Genomic DNA, 16,347 nt, shown 5'->3' with positions numbered 1-16,347 from the left:
TGTCGTAGGAAGGTGGTTTTAGCCTATGGTATGCAGAGTGTGGCAGGATGAATGTTATCCCTCGGTCCAACCCACTTTTAGCCTGGCCCATTAGGGGGCGCTGGTATAAATAGTGGCCATTTGAGTGTCTCTGCATTGCTTGCCTGTGATCTCCTTTTTGGTCACCTGACTTCCTCGGTGTGGTAGAGATCGTTTGTGGGTTACTCCTCTAAAGTCTCCATCGCGGCTGGTCGTAGCTATAGAAGCCTCCTCTGAGCTATTCTGCTTACATTCTATGACCCGGCTTACTTGGTACGTAATCAACTTTTGTTACGCTCTCTGCCTTCTATTGTTCGTTTATAGTAATTATTTATTATGTTTCGCAGGAAGTGTGGACCTTAGTTTTGCGCTAAGCTACGCGAACTGAAGTGCTGCTGTTTTGCCTTGCTGTGCTTTTACCGTCTGTTCCCGTTGTGAGAATTCTTTCCCTGCTGCTGTCGGCTTTTACAGTGGACGTCGGCGTGGACAACGGCCATATGCATGCCGGTTATCGGAGTCAGCTGGCGTGCATATTGATCGACTGTTAACTTTTCGTCGTGTGGACGGCAAGTTGGAGCAGTACGGCGATTCCGTTTGCTCCAGATTTTAGAGTTTTATCCAGATTGTATGTTGTTTTATTGCTTTTGATTTGTAGTTTGGATTTTTGTTACACCACTGGTGGGAGGCCCTTTTTCTAGCTGTAGATCACCAGTGTGGTCCTGCAGTTGGGTTATCCCCCGGTGCTACACATTAGTTTGTTGTAATATATTAAAATTTTCTTTGTTTCTTTTATTCAGATGCGGAGTGCCGACGTGGAGGAGACTAGGGTGCCTTGGTGGTGGGATCCCTTGAGTGTACACACCCGCCTTGTTTAGTTTATTAGTGTGATAGTGTGTTGCACCTGTGTGTTGGTGTGTTTTCTTTCTTTAGTTTGTGTGTGGCATCCCTGCCCCTCCACTGGTAAGCCTCAGCTCTGAATACCCTTTTAAGCATATTTGTACTTGAATATTTATGATTGTGCTTTTATATGGTGTTTTAAATAATTATTAATAAATTGTTAATTTGTTTATTATTGAACCTCGTCTCTGGATTGAGTATAGCGAACCCAAGTGCCTTTTTGGTGATTTAGTGTTGTTTCCAGTATTCTCTGGGTGAAATTCCCAGGGTGGCGTTGTCGTTCTTTAAAACTGAAGAGTATTTACCTTATATCCCAACCTCGTCTCGCCACAAGAGGATATGTTGGAATGCTGATGTATACAATTCTGGCCTGTCTTTTGTCAGATAGGCTGCAGCAGACAAGGAGTTGGGTTAACTGTTTTTGATAAAGTCCCACAGAAACTTCTTCCTGATATTGCTGTCATTCGGAACCGCTACATCGATCACTACGGCCGTCTTCTTCTGTTTGTCTACCACCACTATGTCTGGTTGGTTAGCCACCACCATTTTGTCCGTCTGTATCTGGAAGTCCCACAGGATCTTAGCTCAGTCATTCTCCACCACCCTTGGGGGCATCTCCCATTTTGACCTTGGGACTTCCAGGTTATACTCGGCACAGATGTTCCTGTACACTATGCTGGCCACTTGGTTATGGCGTTCCATGTATGCCTTGCCTGCTAGCATCTTGCACCCTGCTGTTATGTGCTGGATTGTCTCTGGGGCATCTTTACACAGCCTGCACCTGGGGTCTTGCCTGGTGTGATAGACCCCAGCCTCAATGGATCTTGTACTCAGAGCTTGTTCTTGTGCTGCCATGATTAGTGCCTCTGTGCTGTCTTTCAGTCCAGCTTTGTCCAGCCACTGGTAGGATTTCTGGATATCAGCCACCTCCTCTATCTGCCGGTGGTACATACCGTGCAGGGGCCTGTCCTTCCATGATGGTTCCTCGTCTCCCTCCTCTTTCTTGGGTTTCTGCTGCCTGAGGTATTCACTGAGCACTCGGTCAGTTGGGGCCATCTTCCCAATGTATTCTTGGATGTTCGTTGTCTCATCCTGGACTGTGGTGCTGACACTCACCAGTCCCCGGCCCCCTTCCTTCCGCTTAGCGTACAGCCTCAGGGTGCTGGACTTGGGGTGAAACCCTCCATGCATGGTAAGGAGCTTTCTTGTCTTTATGTCAGTGGCTTCTATCTCCTCCTTTGGCCAGCCTATTACCCCAGCAGGGTACCTGATCACGGGCAGGGCGTACGTGTTGATGGCCCGGATCTTGTTCTTACCATTCAGCTGACTCTTCAGGACTTGCCTGACCCTCTGCAGGTACTTGGTGGTTGCAGCCTTTCTAGCGGCCTCTTCATGGTTCCCATTTGCCTGCGGGATCCCCATGTACGTGTAACTGTCCTCTATGTCTGCAATGTTGCCTTCTGGTAGTTCAATTCCCTCAGTTCTGACTACCTTCCCTCTCTTTGTTACCATCCGACTACACTTCTCCAGTCCGAACAACATTCCAATGTCATTGCTGTATAGCCTGGTAGTGTGGATCAGTGAATCGATGTCTCGTTCACTCTTGGCATACAGCTTGATGTCATCCATGTACAGGAGGTGGCTGACAACTGCTCCGTTCCGTAGTCGGTATCCGTAGCCAGTCTTGTTAATGATCTCACTGAGGGGGTTCAGGCCTATGCAGAACAGCAGTGGGGACAGAGCATCTCCTTGGTAGATCCCGCACTTGATGGTGACTTGTGCTATGGGCTTGGAGTTGGCCTCTAGTGTTGTACGCCACATCCCCATTGAGTTCCTGATGAAGGCTCTTAGGGTCCCATTGATCTTGTACAATTCTAGGCATTCCAGTATCCAGCTGTGGGGCATTGAGTCGTAGGCCTTCTTGTAATCAATCCAGGCAGTGCACAGGTTGGTCAGTCTGGTCTTGCAGTCTCGGCTGACTGTTCTGTCTACCAGTAGCTGGTGTTTTGCGCCTCTGGTATTTTTGCCAATTCCTTTCTGTGTCCCGCTCATGTATTGACCCATGTGCCTGTTCATCTTAGCCGATATGATGCCTGACAGGAGCTTCCATGTAGTACTGAGGCAGGTTATTGGTCGGTAGTTGGAGGGGACCGATTAAAGATTATAATCTTTAAAACACACAGGATAATCCTTCCTGCTTTGCCAATTACATTTTATTTATATAGCTCCAAATCACAATAACAGTCGCCTCAAGGCACTCATGAGGATCATTGTTGGTGTTTCTCATAGTGATGAACACTTTGACATGCCAAGCAGAAGGTTGCTGGTTTGATTCCAACGGGAAACATAAATGCTCTTGTGGCAGTAAGGCTTTAAAACTGTGCCAAATGAAACACGGCGGTGTGTGAATGATGTGGTGAACCTTTGTAACAAAGGTCTTTTTTGTGTATCTGTGGGGATGTTCCTGCTGATTACATTCTTAGTAAATCACTAAGAATACACCACTACTCAGCTAGTCTAAGCTATGGAGTAGTCATTCAGATATCACTTTAAATTTAATGTTCAATGTCAGACTGTGTGAAGTGAAACCACCGATTACATTTTTCTACCATAAATCCTCAAATGTCACTTCACTGTGCAGACATGTACATTATGAACACATTAGGTTATAGTTTGAAGTGAAGGGGAAAAAGCCTTTTAAATAACTAATCTTCTTACAAAAGGTGTTCATCTAATGTTAAAACATCTCATTTTAACATCTAAAAAGAAACATGGGACCGCAGCATGTCAGTTCATGACAAACATCTCTATAAGTGACCACAGCTAAATGTATTCACAGCCAATTGAACAGAGCTAATAATGAGGGGCTACAGCGTCATCTAGTGGCAGATGGCTGAAGATGCAGTGGGAACAAAAACACATATGTCATAAGTTTACTTTTAAAAAAGCAAATGTATTTACTTTACACATAACCCATCCATAAATCCTGTTGACTACAAAATATTTAAACACATTTACTGTTATAAGCAAATATGTTAGACATTAAATTCAATGATGTGTTAAAGGAGAAAAATAAAATGAGGAGAGATTCTCAGCTCTAACTGAAAATCGAACTCCTGTATTTTCTATTGTTTTGCAGAACCCAGATATTTCATGTCATCCTGTGGAGCTTTATCAAAGATGTGCCGGCTTCAGTGTGAAATATGATGTCGTTGACTAAATCACAAGAAACCCAAGACCCAGCCTGATTGTTTGAGGGATAATTGGATGCCAACTGAATCAGAGCAAACTCAGCTTCTCTGGGATCTTTAGAAAATAAGCTCATTATGAGATTCTGATGTTTTTGGCTCCTCACTGTCCTGATGAGCTGCATGAACACCAGCTGGAAGTCAGTTTGTCCATGGGAAGTTTGGACTCTTTTTCTTTTATAAAACATATAAAACATGTAAATTACAGACGTGTCCTGTTTCTGCTGTGAGTGTAGCTGTTAGCTCGTGACCTCCTGCTGAGCTAAAGCCTCAGACTGTTTCTGTAGTTTAAATAGACGACACATCATTCATACATCAGTGTGTGTTCATTATATGCAGCTTTTATTCATGTGAGTTTGAACACTGCATGTACTGTGAAACTCTTTATTTATATTACAGATTTTATTCTTTTATGTTATTATTAATGATGAAATGAGTGAGTTTTTCTGTACAGATGAATTTTCTTTGATCAAAAACTTTGTGAGCTGTAGTCTGATGTTGTTTTCTGAGCATTTCTCCTCCACTCGCTCTTTCTGAATAATCTTTCCTGAATAATCTGATCTGGAATCAGTCCACAGTGAACAAACACACTGAGCAAACGTGTAATCTGAACTAAAGTCAAACTTTGAAACTTAACCAAGAATGTCTTTAATTGGCTGGACACAGAGGACATCAAAATACGTATCTGTGTGAGCAGATTTTCTCTCACATGAAGAGTGTCCTCAGCACCTTCCGTAGCTGTCTGACTGCTGTGTCTCTGAGTGGGCGACCAGAGATCACATTAACATGTGTATCCGTATTAACAAACATGTCATTCTGTAGCACATCAATGGCTTGTTGTTAGAAACACTTGAAACCATTGTGTGGTGGTAAAAGTAGGTTAAAGAACAAACATGAAAACCTGTCGCTGCACTTTCAAGAGCCCGATGCTCCAGGATGGTGGCACAGTTTCTTGTCAGCAAATGTTACCATACCGTACAATAGTTTATGTAAATAGCAATTTAAAAACAACACATGGCTGACCAAAGTGCTTCACAGCAGAATGATCAAAAACACAATAAATACATGATGATAAAATAACAGTCTCAGTTAGAGTCAAAAGCCAGAAAATGCAGAGGGAGGCAGCTGGAGATGGGGAGGGAAGGAAGGGAGGGGCAAGTGACCCCTCCCTGGGGCCAGCTCCCCCCCTGACCCCAGTAGGCACCCCCATACTCTGCGACCCGCCAGGGAAAGGGGGCCCAGGCCCATCCGGACCGGGGCCCAGTTCAGCAGCGCCGCCTGGCCCACCCAACCCCACCACAGAGAAAACTGCACCCACCCTGTCATCCACTCATCTTCCAGACTACGCAAGACAATAGACACCCAAGCTGAGATCTTCCTCCACCTCTCCTATATCTCCCCCTCCTGCAGAGTGAGTTCCTGAAGAGAGGAGAGCTCCATATAAACCTCCTATATTTATTTTCTTACTCTTCTCATATCTGGTTATGATGTAACCGGAGCCTCGTCATCTCGTCTATATGCTGCACTGGATATAGCAGAGGTGGCAATAAAGTTGACTTTGACTTTGAACTGTCATGGTAAAGAGAGACCTGAGTCAAAGGCAAAGCTCTACCAGTCCATTTACATCTCACCTTGTGGTCATGAAATCTGGGTAATGACAGAATACAAGCATCCATATTTATTTTCCTTCACAGGCTCAGCATTATATAGAGATAGGGTAAGGAGCTCAAACATCCAGAGGGATCTCAGAGTACAGTGGCTGCTTTCCCCTGTGTATGAAAAGGAGCCAGTAGAGATCCCTTCCATGCACCTCTCTTGTTTCAGGCACTCCTAACTGGGAAGAGACCCCAATGAAGACCCATTTCCTTCTGGGGAATGCCTCAGGTTTCCCCAGAAGGAAATGGGAAGTGTGCCTGGGAAGAAAGTTGTCTGAAAACTCTGCTCAGCCTACCGCCACCTCAACCTGTCTAAATATCTTATATCACACTTTGGACATCCTTGATCCTTCTCCCCGTGTCTTAGTCCCTCCTACCAGAGAATGAGGAAGGAGAGGAGGAAGCAGGTGTTTTTTTTAGATCTCAACTAAAACTGGATTGTATGATCTTAGGCGTAACAGTGTTCTTTTTTTTATGTGGACAAGTTCATTGACAGCAGAGGCGATGGATCTTGTTTTCACTTCTAAGCTCATATTTACAGTTTTTCATCCTTTCACATTAAAGGTCAAAGGTCAGACAGCTTGTGTTGGGCAAACTGAAAAACGTGCTGGAAACATTCCTAAGAGGTTTTTTAGTGACATGATAGCATCGTACAGTCAAGTCAAAAGCTTTGATGATTAGTTTTTATACTTCCAAGCTCCAAAATAGCAGGTAGAAATTAAAAATGCATCCCAAACAAACATTCAGGGGCCCGTTCTTCGTACGTCGCTTACTACATCCAAGATCAAATGACACATCCAAGACCAAACCATCGCGCTAACCGTGAGCTCGCTAATCCGGTTCTCCGAACACACCTGCTGTTGACGATTAGTACAGCTGGATGAAGTAATGTGAGATCACTGGCTGGCTTAAAAGGGGCTACGCATCGATAGTAGAAACATTGATCGGCAACCCTTTGATTGGTCGGCGAAAATGTCGAAGGGGCGCGCTCGGTATTTTCCGGCAGCAGAGCAAGAACTCATGAGTGAGGGATTTCAGGAGTTTCAGAGTTTAATCAGAACGCAAGGGAACACTGCAAAGGCTGCAAAAGCAAGGAGAGAGGGCTGGCAGAAAGTTGCTGACAAATTAAACTCGTAAGTAATTTAATAATAATAATAATAATATATTGGATTTATATAGCGCTTTTCAAGGCACCCAAAGCGCTTTACAATGCCACTATTCATTCACTCTCACATTCACACACTGGTGGAGGCAGCTACGATTGTAGCCACAGCTGCCCTGGGGCAGACTGACAGAAGCCAGGCTGCCATATCGCGCCATCGGCCCCTCTGGCCAACACCAGTAGGCGGTAGGGTAGATTTATTATATTACACTATATTATCCAATATTATATTACATTATATTATATTATGTTATATTATATCCCCTTACACATTAGAGCCACAACAGGACCCACTAGAACATGGGAACAAGTAAAAGTGAAATATAAGAATATTCTATAGAATGGTAATATTTATCACTTATATTGCTTTTCGTCTCTTGGAAAGAGAGCCTGAAATAATCTGTTTGTTTGTTTATAACAGCAACCAAGAAAAGGGCAGAGCAAAAAAAGACAGGTGGTGGTCCTGCACCCCCTCGTCAACAAGTTGGTTAAGTGAATAATACCCTCACGGGAATATCGATATCTCTCTATGAGCACACTGTCACGCTGAGCTAAAGGATCCTGTCTGTCCCGCAATATACGCTGGATTCTGAGGACTCTCCTTATCAATCTTGCACCTTCCGCAATGGGTGGCTCGTGTATACGGACAGGACATGGCTGCGACAGACTTCCCAAATCCACCTTCGCTTTTATAGCCGTGGTCTCTCATCTTGATTACACGAAGTAATTTGCAATTGCTACTCTGAAATATGAATTACATCTGTAATAATCACATACATGTAATAGAATGTTAATAGTACATTTCCCTTTTTTAGGGAATGACCTGTATGTATCTGTGTGACATCAATAAAAGGATCAAGTGCTGCATTATCTTCAGTTACATTGATGTTATTTATTTATGGTGAAACAGTGGTGGAATATCGCTGTTGCTTCCGTATAAATGAAGCGGACATACTTGAGTGGCCGCGATCTAATCCTGTTTACATAAAGTAAACCTGCTCCCGAGCAGGTTTACGCTTACGGCTCTGTTGCTATGACAGCAAGTCCCGGATGAGCTTCGGGGAACCGAACGATCCAAGATCACGCGAAATCGTCAACAATCTCATCCAACTTACTTACTTAGCGAGGTACGAAGAACGGACCCCATGTCTCCAGAGGATATTTACTGTTTGTTTTTTATCCTGTGACATTAAAGGTCAGATGGAAATCATCACCTCCTGAAGCTCCTCTGCTGCTACCTACTAGCTCTTATCATTTTATGACTGATCTTTCATCCACAGTGCAAACACTTGCTGGCCACTTTATTAGGTATACCCTTTAGCTTACAGCACTGCCTTAATTCTTCATGGTATAAATTTAACACAGTGCTGGAAAAATTTCTCTAAGATGTTGGTTGATATTGACATGATGGACAGAGCAGATATGTCAGTACACATGATTTAAATCTCCCGTCACATCACGTCCAAAGGTGCTCTGTTGGATTTTCATTTGTTGGAAATGAAAATTAAAGCAGGAAATTACAAAAGGCACAAAGCTCAAAGACATTTACATTTACAGATAGATAATTATTTGGGTTAAAAGAGAAGACATTTATAATGTAACTGTGTTTCTGTAGTCACTAAAGTGGCTCTCTTTTGTTCCTCCTAAATAACTTGTTAACTTACACTGAGCTCATTAACCAGGAGCAGGTTATGTTCTAAGTTTTGATATAAAATCCCCTAAAAAGGCAACAAGATACACAGATACTTTACAGCACATTGCAGGTGAAATACACATTCTCTGACAGGGGAAATACAGTTTATATAATTCATACCTTACTGAAACTACATGTCAAAGGAAAGTACATATATTTATTTGATGACATACATACATTGTTGTATTTTTAATCTAATTTTAACCTGCTGCTAAATCTATTTTACACTAGAACACAGAAAGCACATCAATAATACCTGATAAAAGTAATTTCACAAATGAAAGTGATTTCTATGTCTCCTTTATTTGGCTGTGAGACAGTAATGTTTAATGTCCGGTTTAAAGTCTCAGACCCTGACGTGCATGTTAGAAATAAAGTGCAGCACTGAGAGTGCACTTGATTTATTTTATCATCACAAGATTAGTGATTTCCTGCAGCATTTAAATTTCATCTTACTTGCAGTAATTTTTCATTTTAGTCTCATCCTCATCATCTGACCTTGTCTCTAGTAGAGTAGAGTACTACAGTAGTGGCACTCACAGGAATAATTGTGCAAAGAAAAAGAGTCATGTTAACTTTTTTCTTTTTTTGCTCAGCGTGCACAGAGCCTGAAGCAGGGAATCCAGCTTAATAGAGAAAGTTCATAACCACGATCCTGATACCCGGTATCTTCTACTGAAGTTATGTTTAGTCAAGCCAGCGAACACTAAGGCTGTGTTGAACTTCGCTCTGAAATTAAATGCACATCATACATTGCATATATGTAAGTTACTTTTTGTGATAATACATAACGTTTTTATTATATGAATTATAATAACCACTCTCTCTGTGGTTTTAATAATAATGATAATAATGGATTGCATTTATATAGTGCTTTTCGGGGCCCTCAAAGTGCTGCACAATTCCACTATTCATTCACACACTGGTGGAGGCAGCTACAGTTGTAGCCACAGCTGCCCTGGGGCAGACTGACAGAAGCGAGGCTGCCATATCACACCATCGGCCCCTCTGGCCATCACCAGTAGGCGGTAGGTGAAGTGTCTTGCCCAAGGACACAACGACGAGACTGTCTGAGCCGCGGCTCGAACCGGAAACCTTCCGGTTACAAGACGAACTGCCAACTCTTTGAGCCACGATCACCCTGGTTTTAATTAAAATCAGAATCAGAAAACTTTATTTATCCCCAAGGGGCAATTAACAAACAACCGAGCAGCATAACATTGAAGATAAGGACAATAAGAACAGGCAATAGGAGTGAAATAATAAATACACAGAATATACAGTATATACAGTTTTAAAATAACACAGTTTTAAAAATTAAAGTGACTGAAATGTGAATAAATAACTGTAAGTGACTAAATCTAAATGTAGCCAGGTGGAAGTTCGATATTATGGGACATGCCACTGGATGACGCTGTTTCTTTTGGGGTATCCCTGAGAGCGCAAGGGATCATGGGGATCTACAGAGACATTCACGGGAGTGCTAGCTTGCATTGGTGTTATGTGGGTGTGCAATGCCTTTTTTCGCTGCCTGATATGTTTTAAATGCAAAGTGTGCAACAGTTAAGGCACCAGGAGTGGCTGCAACCAACTTCCCCGTTCATCTCAGAGGGATCTATATTCCGTTTTCTGCTGAATTAATGCACTGTATGTATTTGAGTTCACACTTGTATTATACTATCTCTGTGGGTAAGAGGGAAATGTACCTTGTTAACTGTTTAATCTTGGCTCTGTATCTTAGCAGGAGAAGCCACTACAGTTACTTTTGCACTGCTAAGTTTGTTTTATTTATGTATGGGTTTATATCAGACACAAAATGACGCTAGACGTCCTTGAGTTCCAGATGCTGATAAAGTTGGGGAAATAACCTGCAGTAGCAGTGGGTTACCAGTGCACAAAGCTGTTACTAGATAAGAACTGTCTGTAACAATTTTATTTCTTTATTTTTACAAGCTTTTTTATTTTCTTCTGAGCGCTTACTTTATCATTCAGATTAAAAGAACCCCAAAGATAATCTGTGTTCTGGGCTGGTTAATTTAGCCAGGCTACATAAATTTAATCAGAAGAGCACACAAACAAATGAATATTACAGATGAAGGTCCTGAGGACCAGCAAAGACCATCAGCTGGATTCCAGTGGTTGGACTAATGGACTACTTCTGTAAGGAGCGGATGACGTCTGGGTCTGGTTTAAAGTCTGAACACACACACACACACTGTAGAGACTAAAGCCCTCACCGTCTCTCCCCGATCCTTTGATACTGGCAGAAGAAGTGCGACGAGACAATTGACTAGGTTCAACTTTTATTGCAGACAAATTAAACAAATGTGCATTTGGAGATCAATCAGTTGCACACAAACTCTGGTATGCCCTTACATAACACCAGTTGATCTGAACCCCCCTGACTCAGCAGTTACACTTTGCACCCTCACCTCCTGTCACCCGACTCTTTACCTTAGTAAAGGGTCTCTCTCTCTCCCTCTGTGTGTGTCTGCGCGTGTTAGACCTACTGACCTATAATCTATTTAAATGACTAACAAGTATGATGCTTGCTAACAGTTCTGCAGCTAAATCTCTAAAGTCACAATAATATATTCCCACAACACAAACTCTGCATTTCATGTTTTCCTGTTTTCTGGAATACTAATGAACTCTAAACAATATCAAACTGTCATCAGTGAACCTCAGCACTTCCTCCAGAATTTTCACATTAAAACTCTTGGAACATTCCTTCATTAATGAGCTTTTAATGTGAAAGAAACCCACCAGGAAGCGTTTGGCAATTTATGTCTGAAGAGCCTCAGTAGGGTTGTGACTCTGCAGCTTTAAATATTCCAATGAATATTACCTTCTTCATAAATTTGATTCCTTTATCGCATCTTTATTTGAAAAGCAGCTTTTCTATCAGCTACAGTCTGCTCTGTCGTGAGAAAACTGCAGCTGTTTCACCCTCTGCATAATAATAGCAAAGATACCACAACTTATAAATGTAGTGTTAGTGCGTGATGATGACCTGGAAATGACTGATTTCATGTGACATTATAAAAATAAAAAACAAAATTCCATAGAAACTAATGTCACTGTGTTTTTTTATCTCATTCGTCATTAACGCCAGAAGAAGAAAAAAAAACCCACAACACATTTTACAGCAAGGTACAAAACAGCACTATGTCATGTCTCATACTATGATTAGAACCGTAGTGTCAAATCTCTCTGTAGCATCACACAGTCCATTTGAAACAAGCTGAAGCTGTTCTATTTACACCTTTTATGCAAACATTGACCATCCAGTGATTAATACTTGGAGTTTAATGAAAAACTGATGACAATTCAATACATTTAAAGTCATTTTCAGACTTACGAATGCTAGAAGTGTTTTAATGATACAGGCTAATAATCTCAAATGTAGGTTTTCATACCAAAATCTTTCTCTTCTGAATGTCTATGATATAATGTGTTTATGTTGGAGGAATCTCCCATATCATATATCTGTAAAAACCCTGATTGCTTTTTTTTTTTTTTTTTTACTGGGACATTCATGAACAGCTGCAGCTGTGTTAGAACATGTTAGCAAAAGGACATGAATCATAACACAGAGCATCTGCAGCTGAATCAGTCTCTGCACGATAAACACACACACAGGACATCAGTGCAGGTGGTACAGTCAGACTTTTCTCAGTTCATGGGCAGTTATTTTGTGCCTTGGTTTTTCCACACGCTTCTTGCGACCCTGTTGACTATTTTGAATGAAACGCTTGATTGTTCGATGATCACGCTTCAGAAGCTTTGCAATTTTGAGACTGCTGCATCCCTCTGCAAGATATCTCACTATTTTTGACTTTTCTGATCCTGTCAAGTCCTTCTTTTGACCCATTTTGCCAAAGGAACGGACGTTGCCTAATAATTATGCACACCTGATATAGGGTGTTGATGTCATTAGACCACACCCCTTCTCATTACAGAGATGCACATCACCTAATATGCTTAATTGGTAGTAGGCTTTCGAGCCTATACAGCTCGGAGTAAGACAACATGCATGAAGAGGATGATGTGGACAAAATACTCATTTGCCTAATAATTCTGCACTCCCTGTAAAGGCTATATTTAAACAGACTGAGCACAGAGCTGTGCTGAAACCACAGGTTGAACGTACCAGCTGGTCAACATGTCAGGATGTCACTGCAAAAAGAACAAAAAATGTACTGTTAGATTTCTTGTTTGTCTTTTTTGTTTCTTTCTTTATATATTTTAAATTTTTATTATAGTTGTACAAAATTTAGTTTTTCTGTATGTGCATTAACAGCCCTGCAGTAAAACATGAGAAGCTGAAGTGTTTTTATCTGAAACAGGAACCCGGACGACCACAGAGCTGTTAGTTTCTGTTAACCACAGAGTGAAAAACATGCTTGAGGATGTTGAGCAATGAACGGCTCTCACAGTTAACGGTCATCTCCAAACACAGAACAACTATAGTATTCTTTTATTTATAGGCTTATATTGATAAAATATATCACACCAGGACACCCAGCTGTCCTAGTGTCCTAGTGATAAGGATTATTTAGACCTAGGCTCATACCGGTAGTCGCCCTGTGTTCCAAAACCCCAGGCAGTAGGACAGCATGCTCTCCAATGAGGCAAGCTGCAGCTTCTGGTCCAGGTTATTCTTCCTCGAGAAAGAGGTGATGATAGTGCCATCTGCAAACATTACAGTCCATGGAGACTCCTGTCTGACCTCACTTAAACACTGCAAACACTAAACACAAGACTTAAACCCACCTGTTGCGCCTGCTGCACAATAGGGCTGGATTGGTAATGTGCAACCAATTCAGTTGGTAAATGGACTGAATCTTATGTAGTGCTTTTCTACTCTCCCGACTTTCTACTCTCTCACATTCACTTTCTTCTATGCTGTTTAAATGCTCACTAACTAACAACATTCACACTCAGATGGATGCACCTTAGACCAACTTGAGGTTAGTATCTTGCTCAAGGATACTTGGTATGCAGACTGGAGAGCCAAGGATCAAACCATCCGATCAGTAGATGACCTGATCTACCACCTGAGCTACAGCCACCTTAGTTCAATTCAGTTCCACTGTATTAATATAGTGTCAAATCACAACAACAGCTGCCTCCAGGCACTTTATTTTGTAAGTTAAGGCCCTACAATAACACAAAATAGCTGGACTGTGGTGATCTGAGGATGATAGTACTTTCTAACATGAAACAAATATAATAGCAATGCTATACCTATGAATAGGACAAACATTTATCAGCATGGCCTCCTGCTTCCACCAGAGATGAATGCATAAGAGGCGAGAAAGACACATGAGGAGAGAGGAGTCATAATGAGATGTCAGTGAAATTTGAGTTCTAACTTCATATTTATACAGTATCAGAGCCTTAAACAGGCTGACTTCTGCTAAATGGGTCAAACTGGGCAGAAAGTATACAAACACATAACATCCTTATAGAATATGATGTAACACTATAGATCAACTTACCTCAGAATATATAAAGCATATAAACAATTACAGCAATATGATGCAACAAACACAGCAGTGCTACTGATCCAAAATACTCAAAGCTTCATAGAACTGAAACAAACATTTATTTTTAGCTCCATTCTGCTGCAGATACATACTTTAGGTTTCTGAACATTAAACTTGTTGCCGCCTTTCATAGTGTGTAACTTGAAGGCCCTGAGTATATTCAGTACTTACTTTTGACAGTTCACTCTTCTTCTGCCGTATTTTGCGGCAAAATTCTCCACACCCACCGCCGCGCTATGAATTGTGGGATATATGGGACCGTGAAGCGTGCACCAGACCACGCTTGATATTTGGGGAAATTGACGGCGCATTTGGAGTACACTTCGAATTGGGACAGCCGTCGTTGCGTGGCGGTGATGTAATCGCAGTTAAAATGCGTACTTCAAGCGTGCAGACCCTGAATTGGGACACAGCCCATGTGATATTTTAAGATGGAAGTGCTTCGGTGAAAAGAAAATTCTGTCTTGCACAACGCGCATAATACTTTATGTCAGTCGACTGTTCCGTCCTGTTATTTTTTTAATACCCAAATTTTTATTTCCACTTCTAACCTCATATTTACATTTTTTCTCCTTTGACATTAAATGTCAAAGGTCAGATGAAACCATTATGTGTTGGGCAAACTGAAGCTTCTCTTCTGCCACCTACTGTCTGTTATACACAGAACTTAAACTCATTGGCCACTATATTAGGTAAATGTAAGTACTTGACCCTTGTTTTTCTTCAGGACTGCCCTAAATCTTCATGGCACAGACTCAAAGAGGTGCTCGAAACATTACTCAAAGGATCTGGTTCATATTGACGTGATAGTGACACAAGTTACAGTCAGCATCCATAAAGAGTCCTTAATTCTCTTGGTGTTACATATGTCTAAGGGCAAAAATGTGACACACATTAAGAGGAAACTGGAAGCTGAACTAGAGCTCACAGTGCCAGTTGATTATTGGATACGTTCTTTTGTTTTCTAACAGAAATCTCACCAAATTTCAAACCTAGATCTGTTGTAACATGATGAGTGGAATTCAACTAATTCAACTGAACTGGTCTGTGTTAAATGTATTTATCCCTGGAGTTCTCTGGAATTCTGGGGAATCTTTAAAACACTAATAAATAACAATATAGCCCATGCCATTTGAGCAATATGTTGAGATTCAGAGATTCTTTTATTGATACCATATAATTTGCCTTATGAAGAATGTATTAATAACATGTTTCACAGTATCATTTATCAGTAATATTTCCTACAGGGTTTATATTGCATTGAATATGTCTGTCATTACATTGACCTTTCTATTTTTATAGGTTGAGTTCATTTTATACACAATGCATAAATGTGCTTGGTTAGAGTTGATGTTCCATTCTAGAAGGTTTTAAGCTTCACTGGTGAGAGTGTCCAGATGATCCATGCTGAGGGGAGATGAGAACATAGCAGGTTAATTGCATGCACGCTTACGATACACATATTAATCTAGTAGCAGGTCTGAGTGAAGGCCTAAACGTCTTCTGCTTCAGTTTGAGACTGGCTGCAAAGTACTCTACTTAGTGATTAATGACGAGGGTCCATTATTTGCTCTTAGAGATGCTAAGACCTGAAGTTATTACCTTAAAAGGCAAGTAATGTAGAAAGGAGAAGTTATATGTCGGTGTATGAAGTGTACGTGATGTACCCTTGTCTGCACGGGTTGAACTTTTGCCCGTCTGTCACCATGTATTTTTGAACTGTATTGACGTAGGTGTGATATTTTGTCCTATAAAACCAGAACCCAATGTATTCTTGTCAGAGCAACACATTTCGTATGCTGACGGTTGGTTGTTCTCCTGTGACAATAAAACTCATCGTTTGATTGCACTTTTCCGGAGCCTCCGTAGTTTGTTGTCTGGTCTAAAGTTGATCGATCTCGCAGCAAATACTTGCGGTCATTTTTGGTACTGCAATGAAAAATGTAAATATCCTCCAGCACAGACTGTTAACAGCAGTGGTCTCCAACCTTTTTTGCACCACAGACTGGTTTATGTCCCACAATATTTGCGGCCTTTAAGGTGTCGCAGATAAATACAACAAAATTAATACCAGTGCCGGTACCAAAAAAAAGATTTATTCATAACACACGGGAAAAGACCC

The 16,347-nt window shown here is 41.4% G+C and overlaps 2 protein-coding genes and 1 long non-coding RNA gene across 5 annotated transcripts in view; 2 read left to right on the top strand and 1 right to left on the bottom strand.

Annotated features, from left to right (window-relative positions):
- LOC146673524 (uncharacterized) overlaps positions 1–16,347 on the bottom strand; it is a 272,508-nt gene that overhangs the window by 105,411 nt on the left and 150,750 nt on the right. The window lies entirely within an intron of this gene.
- The window catches only part of LOC146673529 (programmed cell death 1 ligand 1-like), a 104,140-nt gene that overhangs the window by 41,247 nt on the left and 46,546 nt on the right, over positions 1–16,347 (top strand). The window lies entirely within an intron of this gene.
- Positions 46–1,095, top strand: LOC146673531 (uncharacterized). The gene is made up of 2 exons (XR_014910467.1): positions 46–291; positions 366–1,095. It is a non-coding gene; the product is annotated as an uncharacterized LOC146673531 (long non-coding RNA).

This window comes from Rhamphochromis longiceps, linkage group LG3, assembly GCF_057381845.1.
Source record: "Rhamphochromis longiceps isolate RC_006_pf linkage group LG3, R_longiceps_female_GT1.1, whole genome shotgun sequence".
NCBI classification, from domain to species: domain Eukaryota; kingdom Metazoa; phylum Chordata; class Actinopteri; order Cichliformes; family Cichlidae; genus Rhamphochromis; species Rhamphochromis longiceps.
Note: the sequence above shows the minus strand (reverse complement) of the source record. Positions and strands in the feature narration are given on the sequence as shown.